Source organism: Callospermophilus lateralis, chromosome 9, assembly GCF_048772815.1.
Source record: "Callospermophilus lateralis isolate mCalLat2 chromosome 9, mCalLat2.hap1, whole genome shotgun sequence".
NCBI classification, from domain to species: Eukaryota; Metazoa; Chordata; class Mammalia; order Rodentia; family Sciuridae; genus Callospermophilus; species Callospermophilus lateralis.
Genome location: NC_135313.1, coordinates 56,162,097 through 56,179,951, shown reverse-complemented (window position 1 = coordinate 56,179,951; position 17,855 = coordinate 56,162,097). Strand labels below are relative to the sequence as shown.

Sequence of the window (17,855 nt, the reverse complement as noted above, 5' to 3'; positions counted from 1 at the left end):
TATCTTATTAGTTCCCTTTTGAAAAATATGAAATGTGGGCCAAATCTATTGCACAAATAAAAAAATCCTTCAGGCTGTAGTATCAATATTCCTATGCCATTTTAAAGTCTACCATTCAGATGATTTAGCAGTGAAAATATTTATTTTCCTACATCTTGATCAAAAACAGATTAAGAAGGAAAATAATTCATTTCATTAAAAAAAAGTGCTGGTGAATGAATTTCTAAAAACAGAAGTGGTGGATCAATTTCTGGTAACTCTAGAAATTTCTATACTTTAAAATGTGAATTTAACTGACAATCTACTTAGATGGTTACATAACTATAAAATTTTGTAAACTCTTAGAATGCACTCAAATTTAAAAGTAAATTTCTAAAATATGGATAACAGTGTTACATATAACATATAGCATTATCAAACATTTCTAATAAAAATCCTTTATTTTTATGAAATTTATTTGGAAAACATTGACTGCCTATTTTGCAACCATGTTAAATACAAGAGGTATGGATTCTGCACTTAAAATTGGATTAAAAAGGAGGATTAACAAGTGAAAATAATAATTTATTTATGTACATGTATAATCTTTCTTTTATATAAACACAGATGCTATGGGAACATGAGTATGCTGGACTTGGTCATCTCTCCTGAACACCTGCATGATCCCACTAGAGTGCCTGATCTGCCAACAGTGCAATAAAAGGCAATCCTATTATCCATGATCCTGACATAGCTGTCTCAGATAAATCAGGGGAGACACCTGACCAAGTTAAGTCAATCAGACTACCTCTTTAGGAAATTGGTAAAAAGAAATAGTCAAACAGAAGTGGGCACAAGACATTCAGAATCATACTTGAGACTAGTGGACATTTTTGGTCATATTTACAGCGACACATTTAATAAAAAGAATGGAGAAGATACAGAAGAATAAAGTTAAGAGAAAGGAAAGTAATTTCTACGATTGGATTTTTAGATTTCCTGGAAGTTTCTAGTATTCTTAGAATAAGGATTTTTTTTTTTTTTTTTTGGCTTTTTTTTTGCCAGGGTACTGGGGATTGAACTCAGGGGCACTCAACCGCCATGCCACATCCCCAGCCCTTTTTTGTATTTTATTTAGAGACAGGGTCTCACTGAGTTGCTTAGTGCCTCATCATTGCTGAGGCTGGCTTTGAACTTGCAATCCTCTTGCCTTGGCTTCCCAAGCTGCTGGGATTAGAGGCATGCACCACTATGCCCAGCTAGGCCAAACTCTTGAAATAAAACAGTTTCTCACATTTTTAAACAATGGTATAGAGAGTAGGCAAAGAAGAATATGCAACAGAGATCAAATGTGGTTCCTACAAAGCCTAAAATATTTTCTTTTGGTCCTCTTCAAATTAAGAAGTTTCCCTAGCCACACTGTTAAGAAATTGAAAATTTTTAATTTGGTAAGATCACTAATAGAATTGTGGAGGATGGATAAGAGAGAGCTACACTACCCAAGAAAACTAGAAGATACTGTGAGATTGAAGAAGGAATGATGGTATTAACTCAAGTAGTGCTAGTCAAAATGAGAGGAAAAGAAAGACCAGTTATGAAGAAAAATACTCTTAGGACAAAGCCTCATGAACTGATGGCAGCCTTTCAGCCCATGGTATTCCAGGGTACGATGATTCAGACATGGTCCCTTGCCTTCATGGAACTTACTTACAGGTTATGAAGAATACTTCTAACCAGATCATCAACTTGAACATTCAAGTTAGTTAAGTAGCTTAAAACTATTTAATCCTTTTACTATTTAAGGATTAGTATATAAGAAAAAATTATCAAGTGTTACCACCCTTTCTTCCTTGTATTTGCTTTAAATTTTTTTCACCTTTTAAATACATACGCATTTCAATTATTTTTAAAATATTTCTTTAGTGTAAATGAACACACAGTATCTTTATTTTTATATGGTGCTAAGGATTAAACCCAGTGCCTCACACATGTGAGGCAAGCACTTAACCACTGAGCTATAGCCTTAGCCCCACATTGCAATTATTTTCCAAATTTTTGACAAAATTAGAGTAACTCCATTTATGCATGTTTTTTTTTTCTTTTGATTTGGACCTCTGGGTTTAGGTACAAAAGAACAGGCCAATTTGCTCATACATCTTGATATATTTGCAAAGTCTACCATTAGACTGCCATATTTTGAAAGATTCTGCATGCCAGATCACTTTATTAAACTGATATTTTTCCTTCCATTTTATTTTAATTTTAATGGGGAGGGGGAGTACTAGGGATTATACTCAGGGGCACTTTACCACTTAGCTACATCCCCAGTCCTTTTTATATATTTATTTTTTAAATTTTGAGATAGGGTCTCCCTAAGTTGATGAGTCTGGCCTTGAACTTGTAAACCTTCTATCCTGGCCTCCAGAGTTGAGTTGTTGGGATTGCTTTCCATTTAAAAAAGCTGTATTTAGAAACTATAAATGGCTTGAGATCAAAACCCACTGTATTTCATATCTCTAATATCAATACCATATGGCTAGCACATAGATGCTCAAAAATGGTATAATTCAAGGACCTTATAATGTCAAATTAATATTTCTGATCAGTATGAAATAATAATGATAATTTACTTGGCTGAAACAAATCAATACAAAAGCAAATAAATCTAATGTTTAATTTGCTTGTATATAGAGTATGTAAACTTTTTGCCACAAATATTTCTGAAACATAGAAAGTACTTCATAGATTTACTACTGTTACTAGTCTTATAAAATCCTAGGAGAATTGGGATGTTTATGTTGGGCCTACTTGTCTCCAGTCAAATAAATTTAGGAGCCTCTGAATTAAACAAAATCTAACACTTTAAAATCAGTCTTAGATGCACTTTAATATGCTGATACATGTTCTATCTCCAAAAAGACATTTCCAACTTTGCTGACACTCAGAATCTTTTTTTTTTTTTAAACTAAGCATTATCAATATGGTAGCGTTCTAAGTAATACTGTATAGAAACATCAGTTAAATTCAATAATATTTGGAGACAGTCAAAAATAAAAAGAATGCTTTTGCAATAAAAGCTTAATTAAGATTTCTTACCTTTCTAGCTGGTAGGCCATGAGTTTTATTCACTCTATAGTCAGGAATCCCTCAGCTCTTACCAATAAGCACAACTTAAGTTTCCATCTAGTATCCCTAGGAAAAGAAGAGGCAGAGAAGCATGAACTCATTACCCTGTGTGATCTGAAGAATAGCTTCATGTACTTTAACTCCATAATAATAAACACTTCAAATGTTTCTTTCATATCGAAAACACGCATCTGAATTTTGCTTTCCATCTATCTATATGTTTTAATAGAAAATTAAAGCTCCCTCCAAAATCCTCAGTGATTCAGGAAGACATTTATCCTGGAGTCTCCAATAATTTTTGGTACATTATCACTCACTAGAGGTATAACAGTTCCAAGGATAAAAGTAGGACAATGGACCCATGATGAAAAGAGAAAGTGATTTTTACCATAATAAACCTGAGGTGGGGAGGGAATCATGGATAACAGGTGACATGGCATGAAATATAAGCATCAAAATTCTTCATAGTGGAGATTAATAGTTTTTGTGTGCGTTAGCGCTACACCATAACATCCAAGGGATCCAGTTTGTGTGCTTCTTATTTGAAAAATAGCTTGACTTTTTGTTTTGTTTTGTTACAGGGAATTAAACCCAAGGGTGCTCAACTACTGAGCCACATCTCTAGCCCTTTTTTTCTTTACTTTTTTAATTTAGAGATAAGGTCTCACTAAGTGGCTTAGGGCCTTGCTAAATTGCTGAAGTTGGCTTTGAACTCATGATTCTCCTGCCTCAGCTTCCTGAGCCACTACTAGAATTATAGGTATGCACCACCGCACCCAGCCAGCATGACTTTTTAATATCTCTGTTAGGATTAGATTCTGCTGTTAATGACAGAAAACTCAAACAATGGCTTAAATTATTCAGAAATACATTCAATGGAAATGTAGGCAGTCCAGAATCATAAGGAACCCAGCATTGTTCTATTTTGTTTCTCTGCCTTCCTCAATGAATGGCTTCCCCTTCATTGTTTTAAAAATGATTGCTCAAGCTCTAACCATAACCTCTACTGATTAGAAAGCAAGAGACGAAAAGTTGAGCAGCAGCTTCCCTTTAAGGAAAATTTTCAGAACTCTCAAAGGAAACTTCTGCTCACATTCCATGGACCAGAACTTGGTCACACAGCCAAAGCTGGCAGAGAGGCTCCGACATATTTATTTCACCACAAACTTATTAATTAGAAATTGCAATATCTACCACTAACCAGAAAGAAGGGAATGAATACTGATAGACAATTAGTTATTTATGCCCTCACACCCATTTCATACTACAATGTAAGATGGTTAGATACCTCATAGAAATGAGTTGGCAGTCTACTAAAGGGAGCTTTTAAAAGTAGGTCTTGCCAGTGACAAAGACCAACATTCTACCAATAAAAGGTCAATTTGCATGTGACAAAGGAAGAAGGGAAAAAATCTGAAGACCAGGATGACAAAGCCCCGAGTGCAAAGAAACAACCGGAATCATTGTCTGGGAGACTAAATTCACATAAATTCACAAAACACAAAAATTATTAGACAGAACCATTATGTAAATAATGGAGTGCACAAGGTGAGACTGGAGAAACACTCTGCAGAAAGCTCAGCTCCTAACTGCATTAAGAAAAGGTAATGAAGTTGGAAGCATGATGGTCAAAGGAGAAGTATTTTCTTCTACCATTATCACAGAACTATGTTCCCACTATCAGGCCAAGAAAGAATTTGGGAGATTTTTCTATTGCAGACTGTTGTGAAGAAGGGCTATAAGTAACTAAAACAACAAAGACAAAGCTATGAGAATAAAGAAAAAGAAGAAGGACTACTACACTTTAGCTTATTAGCTTATCAGATTGTCTAAAACATTCTATTATGCTTAAAGCTTGGATGGAAAACTGGGAAGACTCAATTCAAAGGTGGCAATTCTGCTTTAAGTAGGATATTTAGTTATACAAATAGGATATTTAGTTATACAAATGTAAAATGGGACTATAAATGGAACAGCAATTCAAAGGACAAATGACTCTGTGGGATAACATAAATGTTTACCTATTTTAGGGGGAGATAAATTTTTTTCCAATTGTTTTCTTTCAGAGAAATGTTTATTTGGTAAATTAGGCTCTAAGTTTTCCTATTTGTATAATCAAATAGAAATGATAATTTGAAGATTAAAACTACTGTCTTTTTTCTTTCTTACCTTGAAAGGCACAGATGTAGGAATCTCTCCTTTTCCACAAAATATCCTACCTAAGGTACAGGCATTTCTTATAATTAGATATAACTAACCTGAGGGTAGAATCTCTACCAAAAGGTACAAATACTGCTAATTGTCATGGTAAGAAACAAGTATTGTGCCTGCAAACAGGCCTAAAAGATATGTATTAGTGTTGAAAGAAATCAATCCTGTACAAGAAATCAGAAGAGTCTAACATACCCAAATACAATCCTGTGTGGTAGAGGAGGGTGGCATCTGTCCTTTGGGAGAGGAGGATCTAGACAGTAGTGGAAAAGTCTTAAAGAGGCAGTGTTCAAACTAAGTTATGTATTATTAAAGGGTCATGATTGTTTTCCAAGGGTACCTGGGCATGCACATCTTCAACTTCTCTTTGCTTCCCTAAAACTGATGTGCCTATTTTCCCTGAATCCTCATTCTCACACATTTCAAAAAAGCCAAAAGCAGGGCTAGGACGGTAGTTCTACGTTAGAGCACTTGCCTACCATGTGCAATGCTCATGGTTCCATATCCAGTACTGTAAAACAAAGAAACAAAAAAACAATACTTCTCATCTACCTCAAATCTTTTTTTTTTTTTCTTTTTAGTTGTACTTGGACACATCCTCTTTATTTTATTTATTTATTTTTTTTATGTGGCACTGAGGATCAAACCCAGCGGCTCCCACTTGCTAGGCCAGCACTATACCTTTGAACCACAGCCCCAGCTCCCCCACCTCAAATCTTATTGGAATGTATTGCCCTGGGTTGTAAAAACTTCCATTAAACAAAACAAATGGATAATTTAAAATAAGAATGTCTTAAAGCCTCTATTGATGAAGGCACCATTAAGCCTCAGGCTCATGCTTTTTCCCATTTCAGATAAATGCAAAGCACTACAATGGTGCTTGTCCTGTGTTTAGAAATGTTCTGAATTTCAGATATACTGTATACTGTGATGACACTAACAATAATCTTTAATGACTGTTTCTTTCATTCTTGAAATATTATCCAAAAATGTAGCCTTGAGAGGGAGTTCCATAAGAATGAAGAAAAGAAGAAATTATAGGATACAAATCAATATACAAATATCAAGTTTTCCTACACACCAATAATGAACCTGCTGAGAAAGAAAGCAGAAAAACAATCCCATTCACAATAGCTTCAGGGGGTTAAAAAAAAAAAAGAGTAAAAACCTAGAAATAGGCGAAAGACCTCTACAATGAAAAACTAAAGAATGCTGAAGAAAGAAATTGAAGAAAACACTAGAATATGGTAAGCCCTCTCATATTCATACGTTGGCAAAAATAATGTAGTTAAAATGGCTATATTACCAAAAGTAATACACAGATTCAATGCACTGTCCTTCAAATTACCAAAGATATTCTTCCTAGAACTAGAAAAAAGCAAGTCCTAAAATTCACCTGGAAGACTAAAAGACTCAGAATACATAGGACAGGGCTGGGGATGTGGCTCAAGCAGTAGCGCGCTCGCCTGGCATGCGTGTGGCCCGGGTTCAATCCTCAGCACCACATACAGACAAAGATGTTGTGTCCACCAATAACTAGAAAATAAATATTAAAAATTCTCTCTCTCTTTAAAAAAAAAAAAAAAAGAATACATAGGACAAAAAAGCAATGCTGGAGGCATTACAACACCTGACTTCAAATTATTCTACAGAGCTATAGTAACAAAAACAGTATGGTACTGGCATAAAAACAGACACATAGACCAATGGTACAGAAGACACAGACAAACCCACAGAGACAGTCATCTGATCCTTGACAAAAGTGCCAAAAACTTGTTGGAGAAAAGTGCCTTTTTTAACAAACGGTACTGGGAAAAATGGTTACCAATATGTAGAAGAATGAATCTAGATTCTTCTCTCTCATCTGCATCAAAGTCACCTCAAAATGGATCAAAGACCTAAAAATTATACCAGAAACTTTGCAACTCCTTAAAGAAGACATAGAGTCAACACTAAAACATGTGGGAGCAGGCTCACAACTTAATGGAACTCCAAAGCGCAAGAAATAATATCAAGGATTAATAAACAGGATGGCATCAAATTTAAAAACTTCTGCCACAGCAAAGGAAAAATTTAAAGAGAGAAGCTACAGAATGGGAGAAAATCTTTGCTAGGTACTCCTCTGACAGAGGATTAATATCCAGAATATATGAAGAATCAAAAACCCCAATTATAAATGGGCAGCTGGGTGTGGTGGCACATGCCTGTAATCCCTGTGGCTTGGGAGGTTGAGACAGGGGGATCTCAAGTACAAAGCCAGCCTCAGCAACAGAGAGGCACTAAAGCAACTTAGTGAGGCCCTGTCTCTAAATAACAAAATGCAAAATAGGGCTGGGGATGTGGCTCAGTGGTTGAGTACCTGAGTTCGATCCCTAGTTAACCAAAAAAGGGTAAATGAACTACACATATTTCTCAAAAGAGGAAATACAAATAGTCAACAAATATATGGAAAAAAAAAGTTCAACATCTTTAGCAATTAGGAAAAAGCAAATCAAATCTACACTAAGATTTCATTTTACTTCAGTTAGAATGGCAACCATCAAAAGTATAAACAATAATTAAATGCCAAATAAGATGTGGGGAAAAAGAAACACTTTTAACACTGTTGGTGAGATTATAAATTAGTACAACCACTATGGAAATCAGTAGGGGGTTCCTCAAAAATACTAGGAATGGACCCACCATATGCCCCAAGTATACCACACTTCAATATTTATTCTAAAGAATTAAAGTTAGCATACTATAGTGACACATGCATACCCATGTTTATACAGTACAATTCATAATAGCCAAATTATGGAACCAGTCTAGGTGTCTATCAACAGTTGAATGGATAAAGAAAATGTGGTATACATACAAAATGGTATTTTATTTAGCCGTAAAGAAGAATGAAATTATGTTATCTGCAGGAAAATGGATGGAACCTCAGAGCATTATGTTAAACAAAATAAACCATTTAGAAAGTCAAGGGTCATAAATTTTCTCATGTGGAAGCTAGAGAGGAAAAAGAAAAGAAAGAGGTGTTGGTGGTGGTGGTGGTGTCTCATGAAAATTAAAAGAAGACCAGTAGAGTAGAGGAAAAGGACCAGGGGGAGGGAAAGGGGATATCTTGAGAACAATTAAATTATATAGTTACACCATGTGCCTAAGTGCATAAAAATATGTAAAAATGATTTGCTATTATATATAATTATAATTCACTAATAAAAATATAGAAAAAAGAAATCAATGAGAAATTTTGAAAATTTGAATATGTATTTGTTATAAAGTATGATAAAAGTGATCGATAAAATATTTTTATTTAAAACATTAAAATACATTGGATTCAAATAAAATTATATTGAAGGAATGGAAAAAATAACATTTTAATAAGAAAAAAAGGAACAATGAAAATTTCCAACTGTTAATTAATTCACATTTAAAAAAAATTGTAGTATCAAATCATTATGGCAATTGTTATATTATAAGAGTGGTGTCTATATCTAGAAAAGCTAGGGATATTGGCCATATTATGTTGTTTTGTATGCATATAACAACAAATCTAATATTTATGTACAACTATAACGCACCAATAAAAATGTGGAGGAAAAAAATAATAAAATGCATTAGAGTTTTCTTTTTGCAGTATTGGGATTGAATCTAGGGCCCCACATTTGCTACCTCTGAGCTAAATCCCCAATCCTTTTGTTATTTTGGGGGACAGATCCTCAACAAATTGCCCAGGCTAGCCTTGAACTTGCAATCTTCTTACCTCTGTTTCTCAAGTATCCAGGAATTCAAGTGTGGACCACTGTGCACAACCAGAATACTTTTCAACTATCCAAACTCAGATGAAAAATTTTAGGAAGCAATTTAGAAATGTACAGGTATAGTTTATGGAATTTCTTTGCAGAATATGTGTATAGTAGGTAGAATAGCTCCCATGATGTCCATGCTCTAATTCCAGGAACCTCTGAACAGATTATATTACATGGCAAAAAGAACTTTGTAGATGTACAAGATTACAGATTCTAAAATAGAGAGAATATCCTCAGTTATCTAGGTGGACCTGGTCTAGAGCACAGAACTTTGTTGATCTGGAGTCGGACATACAAGCAGAAAAAGAAATCAGACAAGTGAGATGCATGAGAGGACTTGATCTGCCACTATTTGAGGAGGGCACATGAACAGTATTTCAGCTTCTAGAAGCAAAGAGCAGGCCTTGGCTGATAACAAGCAAGGGAAGGGGGATGACAGTCCTACTACTGCAAGCATTGGAATTTAGTCAAAACCTGAATGAACTTGGAAGCGAATTCTTCCCTAGAGACTCCAAAAAGGAACATAGCACTGTAAACACATTGATTTTGGTTTTGTAAGACCCTAAGCACAGAATGAAATTCTGTCATTCATGACAACATGGATGGAATTAGAGATCATTAGGAGAGTAAAATAAGACAAACTAAAAAAAAAAAAATTTTACAAGTACCGTGTGATCATGCTTTTGTGTGAACAAACAAAGAAACAAAACCCAAAAAAATCTCCAAACCAATCTCATAGAAGTTGGGAACAAAATGGTGGTTACCAAAGCCTGTAGTGCAGGGTGGAGAGAAGGATGGTGAAAAGTTCATCAATGGGTACTAGTTACAGTTAGTGATAGGAAACTCTTTGTGTGGTACTGCACAGTAGAAAGACTACAGGTAATAATTATGTATCTCAAGAAAGGATTTTGAATGTTTTCACCAGGAAAAGATAGATGACCAAGGAGACAGAAATGCTCAACCTGACTTGAATGCTACACAGTGTATGCATACATCAAAATAACACATGGTACCCCATTATTATGCACAATTTTTTTTAAATATCAGAAAAAAATAAAAAGATCCCAAGCAGATGACTCAATTGACCTTACCAAGGCTTCTGACCTTCAGGAGCTATAATATGATTGCATTATTTTAAGATGCTCAGTGTGTGGTAATTTGTGAGGCAGGAATAGAAAATTAATGTAGGAAGATGGACTTGTACTCCACAACTTCAAGGACAGCAGCACCATAGAGGCTCTGTGCTTGTATGTATATATGTATGTATATATGCATGTATGTATTTATTTATTGTGGTGCTGGGGATTGAACCTAGGGCCTCACACATGCTGGGCAAGCACTATATAAATGAGCTACACTACAACTTCTTTTATCTTGGTTGAATGCCAAAAAATGCAAAAAATAATCCCAGAGCTCACCTTGGGAACAGCAATATGGTCATAATAGCAAATCTAAACCCAGGAGTTTGAAAACCTATAGTCATGACCTAGAAACATTTCACTCTTCCTTTCAATTATCTTGAACTTCCTACACTAGGGCAATCTAAATAGCATACTTACACTGTGATCCTCTTCAGTAAGAAACAACAAGCATTTCAAGGTTGTCAAAAAGAATTAAGGAAAACAATATATGCAATTATAGGTTTATATTAAGTTTTTCTGCAATATTTTTATTTTAGTTTCCTTTCTTCTTTCTTTCATTATTGGGTCCTCTAAAACTGAACTGTACCCCCTGCTCCCTCCTTCCTGCTCTCTGTTTTTGGTACCAGGGATTGAATCTAGAGGCACTTAACCACTGAATCACATCCCCAGTCTTTTTATTTTGAGACAGGATCTTGCCACGTTGCTGAGGGAAGTCTTGAATTTGCAATCCTCCTGTCTCAGTCTCATGAGTCACTGGGATTTTAGGCATGTGCTACCATACCTGGCTGGTCTCCCTAAATTTGGAGGCTGGCCTTGAGCTTTTCAATCCTCCCTGCCTCTGTCTTCTGGGTAAATGGGATCACAGGTACAAACCACTACACCAAGCGTACTTTAACTTCAAATGTACATTCTCCTAATGCCTAATTAATACCTAATCTTACTCTCTTTTCATTTTTAAGGCCAGAAACTAGTAACTACATATTATAGCCATAATATACCAATTAAAAAAATGAAGAATATTTTAAAAACTATTTAATATCAAAATCCTCTGTGAAAATTAAACTAATCTTTAACACATTGATTTATTCATAAAATTGATGTTTATTTCATTAATAGAGAGAAATAATACAAATGTTAGAAAAAGTTAAAGCTCATTTTAATGAGGAAAGCAGTTTCCACTTTTTCTTTATTCACAGAAGACATGACAAATGTCTTTCACATATATCACAATCCTTAAGAGTATACTAAAGTTTTGATGAAGTTTTTCAAAGCTGATGGGACACACAAAAATCATGTCAGACTTCCTGAGACTATATTTGAGTATGTGAATATCCCAATATCTCAAAAACTTTCTTTAATAAAAATAACAGTAGTCCAATTTTTAACTTCATTTTTAAAGTGAGTTGATTATTTTCAGATCTCTAATCCCTGTTTTATGGAAGGTAAGCAAGTTCTTGCTTTACAGTTTAAAATTACAACAGAATAACATTAAAACGATATAAATACAAAGAACTTACAGATTAAGAGTTATGAATATAAAGTATGAGTGCAAGTCTTACTATATCACTTTATATTTGGTAACGGAATCAGTCTCATAATGTCCACAGCATACTTTTACCTAAAGGTAGATGAATAAAATATACCTTTGTTGCGTTTTGCCCTCCCTCACTAAAAATTTAGCTTTTTTGGTAAAAGTAAAAAGAAGCTGGGTGCAGTGGCATACACCTGTAATCCCAGTGGCTTGGGAGGCTGAGGCAGGAGGATTGCAAGCTCAAAGCCAGCCAAAGCAAGGCCCTAAGCAACTCAATGAGACCCTGTCTCTAAACAAAATGCAAAATAGGGCTAGAGATGTGGCTCAGTGGTCAAGTGCCCGAGTTCAATCCCTGGTACCCCTCAAAAATTAATAAAAAATTTTAAAAAGTAAAAAGAAAATAGAAATTCATAATTCACTAAGAACTACAACAATTTATAGTCATCACCACTACTAATAATACATCAATTAAAATTTCTCATTTACAAAGAGAGCACAAACAAGATAAACTACACTTTATATAGAATTCCCATCAAAACACTAATAAGCTCACCTCTCTCCCTTCCTCAAAGTTATGTCCAAGTTCAAGTAAGTGAAAGTGATATTACTAATAGGAAAAACCCTTAATCCTAATCTATATTTCAACAATCATTACAATCTGCTTTACAAACAACAAAAGACATCAGTAACTCTTAACACTGTGGATGAGAATTGATAATGTAGTTATATTACTTGAATAATTACTAAGGACTTTTAAAGAACAACCATCAGGACTGTTATTTTAATTCATCATAATCTCCTATGAGGAAGAAATAAAAGGTCTCACTAGATTGTTTATGGTGAAATTGGCCTAGAAGAAAAAAAAATGGATTTTATGGAAATTACAGTATAATTTTATCACCTCAAAAATGTGCATGCTAAAATACTAAAAATTTGATATAGAAAAAGTCTGATTTGGAAAAAGGGTCACACATGGAACAAAAAATACATGATACTCTCTAAATGGATTTATGAAATTCTAAATTAGTAAATTCCAGTACAAATAAGTTCTGAATAAACTTCATCAATAATTATTATATTATATGTTGAGTTCTCATTAAGTTCCTGACACAGTTTTAAGCATTCTATAAACATTATCTGAATACTTACAAGGTTTACAGTTAAGTGTTATTCTCCTTAAAGGAAAATGAGGCACAAAAAAAAAGACATAATTTGTCCCACAACATAATATAGCTCCTAAGTAGTAGACTCATGACAATCTGGCTCCTAAAAAAAAAATCATCCCCAAATCCTGACTACATACTTACTATGTGCCAGAAGAAGATATCAAAGAAACAAAACCTTAGTCAATTTGGCTACAACATACACAGACTTTATTTGAAGGATTACCTATAGGAAAATGAATTTGTCATTTTGAATCTTAATAATTATTAATAATTATTAATCATGAATTATTAAGATTCAAGATGACAAATTCGTTAAGACAGAAACCCTATGGAACCTATAGTTAAAAGTCTATAATCTTAATACCCTGAATATGCCCGATCTTGTCTGAAATCTATAGTTCAAAAAGCAGAAAAAAAATGAAAAATATTTGTCAAACTACAAAAACATATGGTTGACTAAATAATTTCAAAACTACTAAATAATATAACTTAATGCCATTAATAATTCCCAATTAAGCAATCACATTTTATTTAATAAGCACAATTCCAAAGTCAGCAAAATTATGGCAAAGCTACTGCATTCATAGTCTGATGACAGTGTAAACTTAGTCAACTCTACTTGGGGAGAAGCAAAAATTTAGCAACTGTAGAAACATTTATATCCTTTCAGCAGTAATCCCATTTGAGATTAGTATACTATGGAAACAGTTCAAAAGAAGAGAAAGCTACATGAACAGAGCTGTTCAATTTAATGTTATTGAGAGGAATAAAGTACAAACAATTATTTCCCTTTGGGGTCCTTAGAATTGAGGAAATTTTAACAGTAATTTGGCTGTCACATAATCATCAAATATTACAAAGGTTAGAAAAGTAAAATAAACAATATTTATGATATTATAAATTCTGCAAAAACCATATAGTATGTAAATGCAAATTAGAAAAAAACAGTAATAATGAAAACAATTATTTGTTAGTATGGTAAAACTGGAGTTGATCTCTAATAATAGTATTCCAATAAATGTTCAATAGACAAAAGGAAACATTAGTGTAAGGAGTAAAATTAAGAAAAAAAAACAAAGCTAAAATTGGAAGAACAAAGGTATAAAGTTGGAATACAAAAGATTAGGTTCCACATAGTAAAAAAATTTCAAAAATATTTATAAATTTAAGGTCAGTGTTAAGAGATGAGATAATTATGCAACACCAAATAACTAAAGTTCATTTGGTATTTTGCCAATTACAATTCTCACACTTTATTCAACAATAATGATTATCACACTATATACTGAGTTCTCATTAAATTCCTGACACTATTGTAATCATTGTATAAATATTATTTGAATGCTTACAACAGGCTTTCAATTAAGTGTTGTCCTCCTTAGAGGAAATTTTGTTTACATCCCTTTTTGTTGAACAAAAATTCTTAAGTTTTTAAATCACTTTACTACCTTTGCCAAAATGTCATATCCAGCCCCCCAAAATTGCATTTAAGTAAGGAAGACTTTACTACTTTGTTTTCAAGGGATATTTTAATAAGAAAAACAAAGAGAAAGAAATACCAGCTTATAGACATATTTCACAGTAGGAGAAAGAGCTTGAAGAAAAAAATGAGTGGAAATAGCATATATGGTGGAATTGTTTACCTGATCTAGCAATTCAATTTAGTAGCAAACAACATAAATCACTGAAACTATTGTTTTTTAAAATACAAAAATTCAGGTAAAAAATGTAGATGATTTCTTGAGAGTAAATGCTAGTTATAAGTAGAAGGTATTTGATGGATAGAATGTATTTTTTAAACAATACTTACATAGTTTCCAAATTCTGAGTACTAATAAAAGTGCCCTTCCAATTATTTGTTAAAGAGTGACATAACCTTTTCTACCATTAATTTAGTTTAAAAATACTAAAATAGAAAATACTCCAAACAAAAAAAGTTACAGGAATTTCTGAGTTACATATTTAATAAGAGAATAATATAATGCCCTTAATACAAAATGAACTTTTTTCATAAGGTATTTAAACAAGAATGACAGGAAATGCAATCAGATCTACAGGAGGTATTATGTACCTTAAACATACACAAAAAAGTTCCTGAAGATTCTTAACTGATAATTAAAATACAAAACACCTAAGTTCTAAACTACCACAATTTTATATTAAAAATAATTTTAAAAAACTCAACAGCAGTAACATCCTCAAAGCAAGAAGAAACATGTCTTAGGAAGACAGCATAACACATCACTTGTAAATCCGGAAGAGTCTTAGGAGTTATTTTACAAAAACTATTACACGATTATCAATAGCCTTAAAGATACATGAACTGTCTTAATTCTTAACGTGAATGGTGACCATTTTTTTAAAAAACAAACTTGTTTAAAAATGATCATTACTGGCAATGGCAACGCTGGTGGTTAAAGTCTTCAAATACAACAAAAAGTGTGCTCAGAAGAAGTCAGTGTGTGTTCTGATTTCAAGCATATACATAACACGCATGTATTATGACTGTCTCCATAATCCCTAAGAAATTATTAGCTTTCACATTATAATTAGGGATTAGTCAATAAGGCCTAAGGTTCATCAGGAGTATTTCCTTTTATTTCAATATATTCATGATAGTTTTGCTATTGACTTCATCAGTTTCATGACTCGCCAGTAAGGAAAGACAATTTTATACTACCTAGAGGCACAAAAATAATACTCAGCTCCTCCTCCTCTTCCTAGCTTTGGTTCAACGAGCAAGCATGGAAAACATACATACATACACACACACACACACACACACGTACACACAACACACAATCCCTGGGTCCTGGTCCCTAAGGCATTGATAAAAAGCACAGATACTTTCCCTACAGAAGCTCTGCAGTTCACTCTTGGAGGTAAAAAATAGGAGAAAATACTACAGTCAATCTGCACCCACACTTCAGCCCCGCCCCACCTGGAAAAAGTGGGGGATGGCGGGAGAGTGAGGGTGGCAGAAAGGACAGAAAAGGCCGAGGGCTTCAGCTTCTAGGTTCTCCTTACCATCCGTTACACCAGTTTCCCCCGAAATCTGGGACCCAGACCTTTTTCCACCAGCGCCTCCCAATCTTTCCAAGCCATCACCAACAGGGTCCTTCAACCGCTTGAGTCCTGGGTGGGGAGACCACAGTGGGCCCTTTGCCTGCCCAATCCAAGGATTGAGGAGGGGGATCTCCTTGTGTACTGGACGGATCCGTTGTGCACCCAGGGACCTCTAAAGTGACCACAGGAGAAGACGGTAAATCGAAGGGAGGGGTCTTAAGAGGAGCCGTTATTCCTTTTTCCTCTTCGTTAGGAAAGCGCGCGAGAGGGAGGGGCCGGAACATCGAGAGTCAGTTACCTAGCGGTCCGGTCCCGCCGCTCAGGCTCCTACAGCAGACAACGCGCGCCGCTGAGGTAGCGGCACTTTCACCACTGCCCTAAGGGGTGGGATCGCGGCAGCAGCGCCCGAGGGGATGAGAAGCGGGGGGTGGGGACTATGGTGAGCGACGTCGCCATGTTAGCGCCTTCTTTCTCCGTATCCCTACAGTCTCCAGTCCTGCGGCCCTCTCCCCATTACTACTCACCTTTCCAGGTCACTTATTCATGATCCTTTCCGTCACCCGGGAGCCCAGAGCGCAGCCGTGTTTACAAACTACCCCTGGAGGAAAGGGCTGAACCGCACTTTAAAGGCCACGGGCTCCCACAGGCTTCCGTCCTCTCTCGCGAGAACGGACTGACAACCCGTCTCTCCGCCCTACTCCCGGCATTCCCCCCTTTCTTCTCGCGCCCCTCCCCTCCACGCACACGCCCCTTCTTGCCTTTCCTCAGAGGGAGTGCCTCCGGGTCAGGTGATTCCGTTAGGCTTAGGGAAGGGGGCGGGCCCTCCGGAAGGCGGGTAGGGAGAGGGCGGGAACCAAAGAATACTTGGACGCTGCTGAATGGACAAGCAGCCTGAAGGGCGGGAAGCTGCTCTGGAGGGGGAGGGAACAGAGGGCCGAAGGAGCGTAGTCTGAAGCCAGGGGGCTGCGGAACACTGTGATTGGTAGCCAGCCAGAGGCTGCGAGGTGCCGGGGCGCGGGAGGAGGTGGCACTGTGGAGGGCACGGAGGAAGTTCGCGGTGAGGGAAAGAAAGGTGAACTCTGGAAAGGCTGCAAGTGACTGCAGTGAAGGCACGAAGTGTCTTCAAGCTCATCCCTGAGACTTGGGTATTAACGTTTCTTGTCACTTCCCAGCCTTTCCTAGGGATATGGGTAAAATGTAAGGAGGCGCGCTCCTAAACCCACCCCAGGCTACCCGGAATCTTGAGATGGGACGCTTCTGTTAAACTGGTTTGGGAGGGCCGGTTTTGCCAGTAATCCCCACACCCCAACAAAAGAAAAACCGAAACCGACACATCTAAAAAAAGAAGAAAAGATCAGTTCTAAGTAGAAAAGAAAAAAAACTGTTGTACTAAATTGGTTTTGCTCAAATTTTACTAAGCTAAAACTGGTCCTGATTCTTAGGAGTTTTTCCCAGCACCAAGTGCGGTGTATGATATTAGCATATGATTAGGCTTGGTACCATAATTTAAAACAATGCAACAACCTATTTCTGAGAAAATACTTTATATAATGGTGTGTCCTATTTTGTCAATCATCTTTTACTTGGTTATAGATAAAATATATCCATTTCAGTAAAATCATGTCAATCTTTTATAATTTAAGTAATCTCATTGATGATTTAAAGAGAACCAAAGAACACCACATTATAATATCGCACAAAAATGGCACTCTTCCAACATATTATTCTCCTGCTTAGTAGGTTGTTGCAATGCCTAAGAAATGTCTGGTAAATTTGAAAATAATTTTTTTAAAAAATAGACCAGAAAGATCATTTGATTAATGTTACAGGACAAAAG

The 17,855-nt window shown here is 35.6% G+C and overlaps 1 protein-coding gene across 1 annotated transcript in view; it reads right to left on the bottom strand.

Annotated features, from left to right (window-relative positions):
* The window catches only part of Atf2 (activating transcription factor 2), a 96,835-nt gene extending 80,129 nt beyond the window's left edge, over window positions 1–16,706 (bottom strand). Inside the window, 2 exon segments of the mRNA XM_076866549.2 lie at window positions 3,076–3,171; window positions 16,543–16,706. The gene's annotated coding sequence lies outside the window, so the exon portion shown is untranslated.
* Between the last annotated feature and the right edge of the window lie 1,149 nt (window positions 16,707–17,855).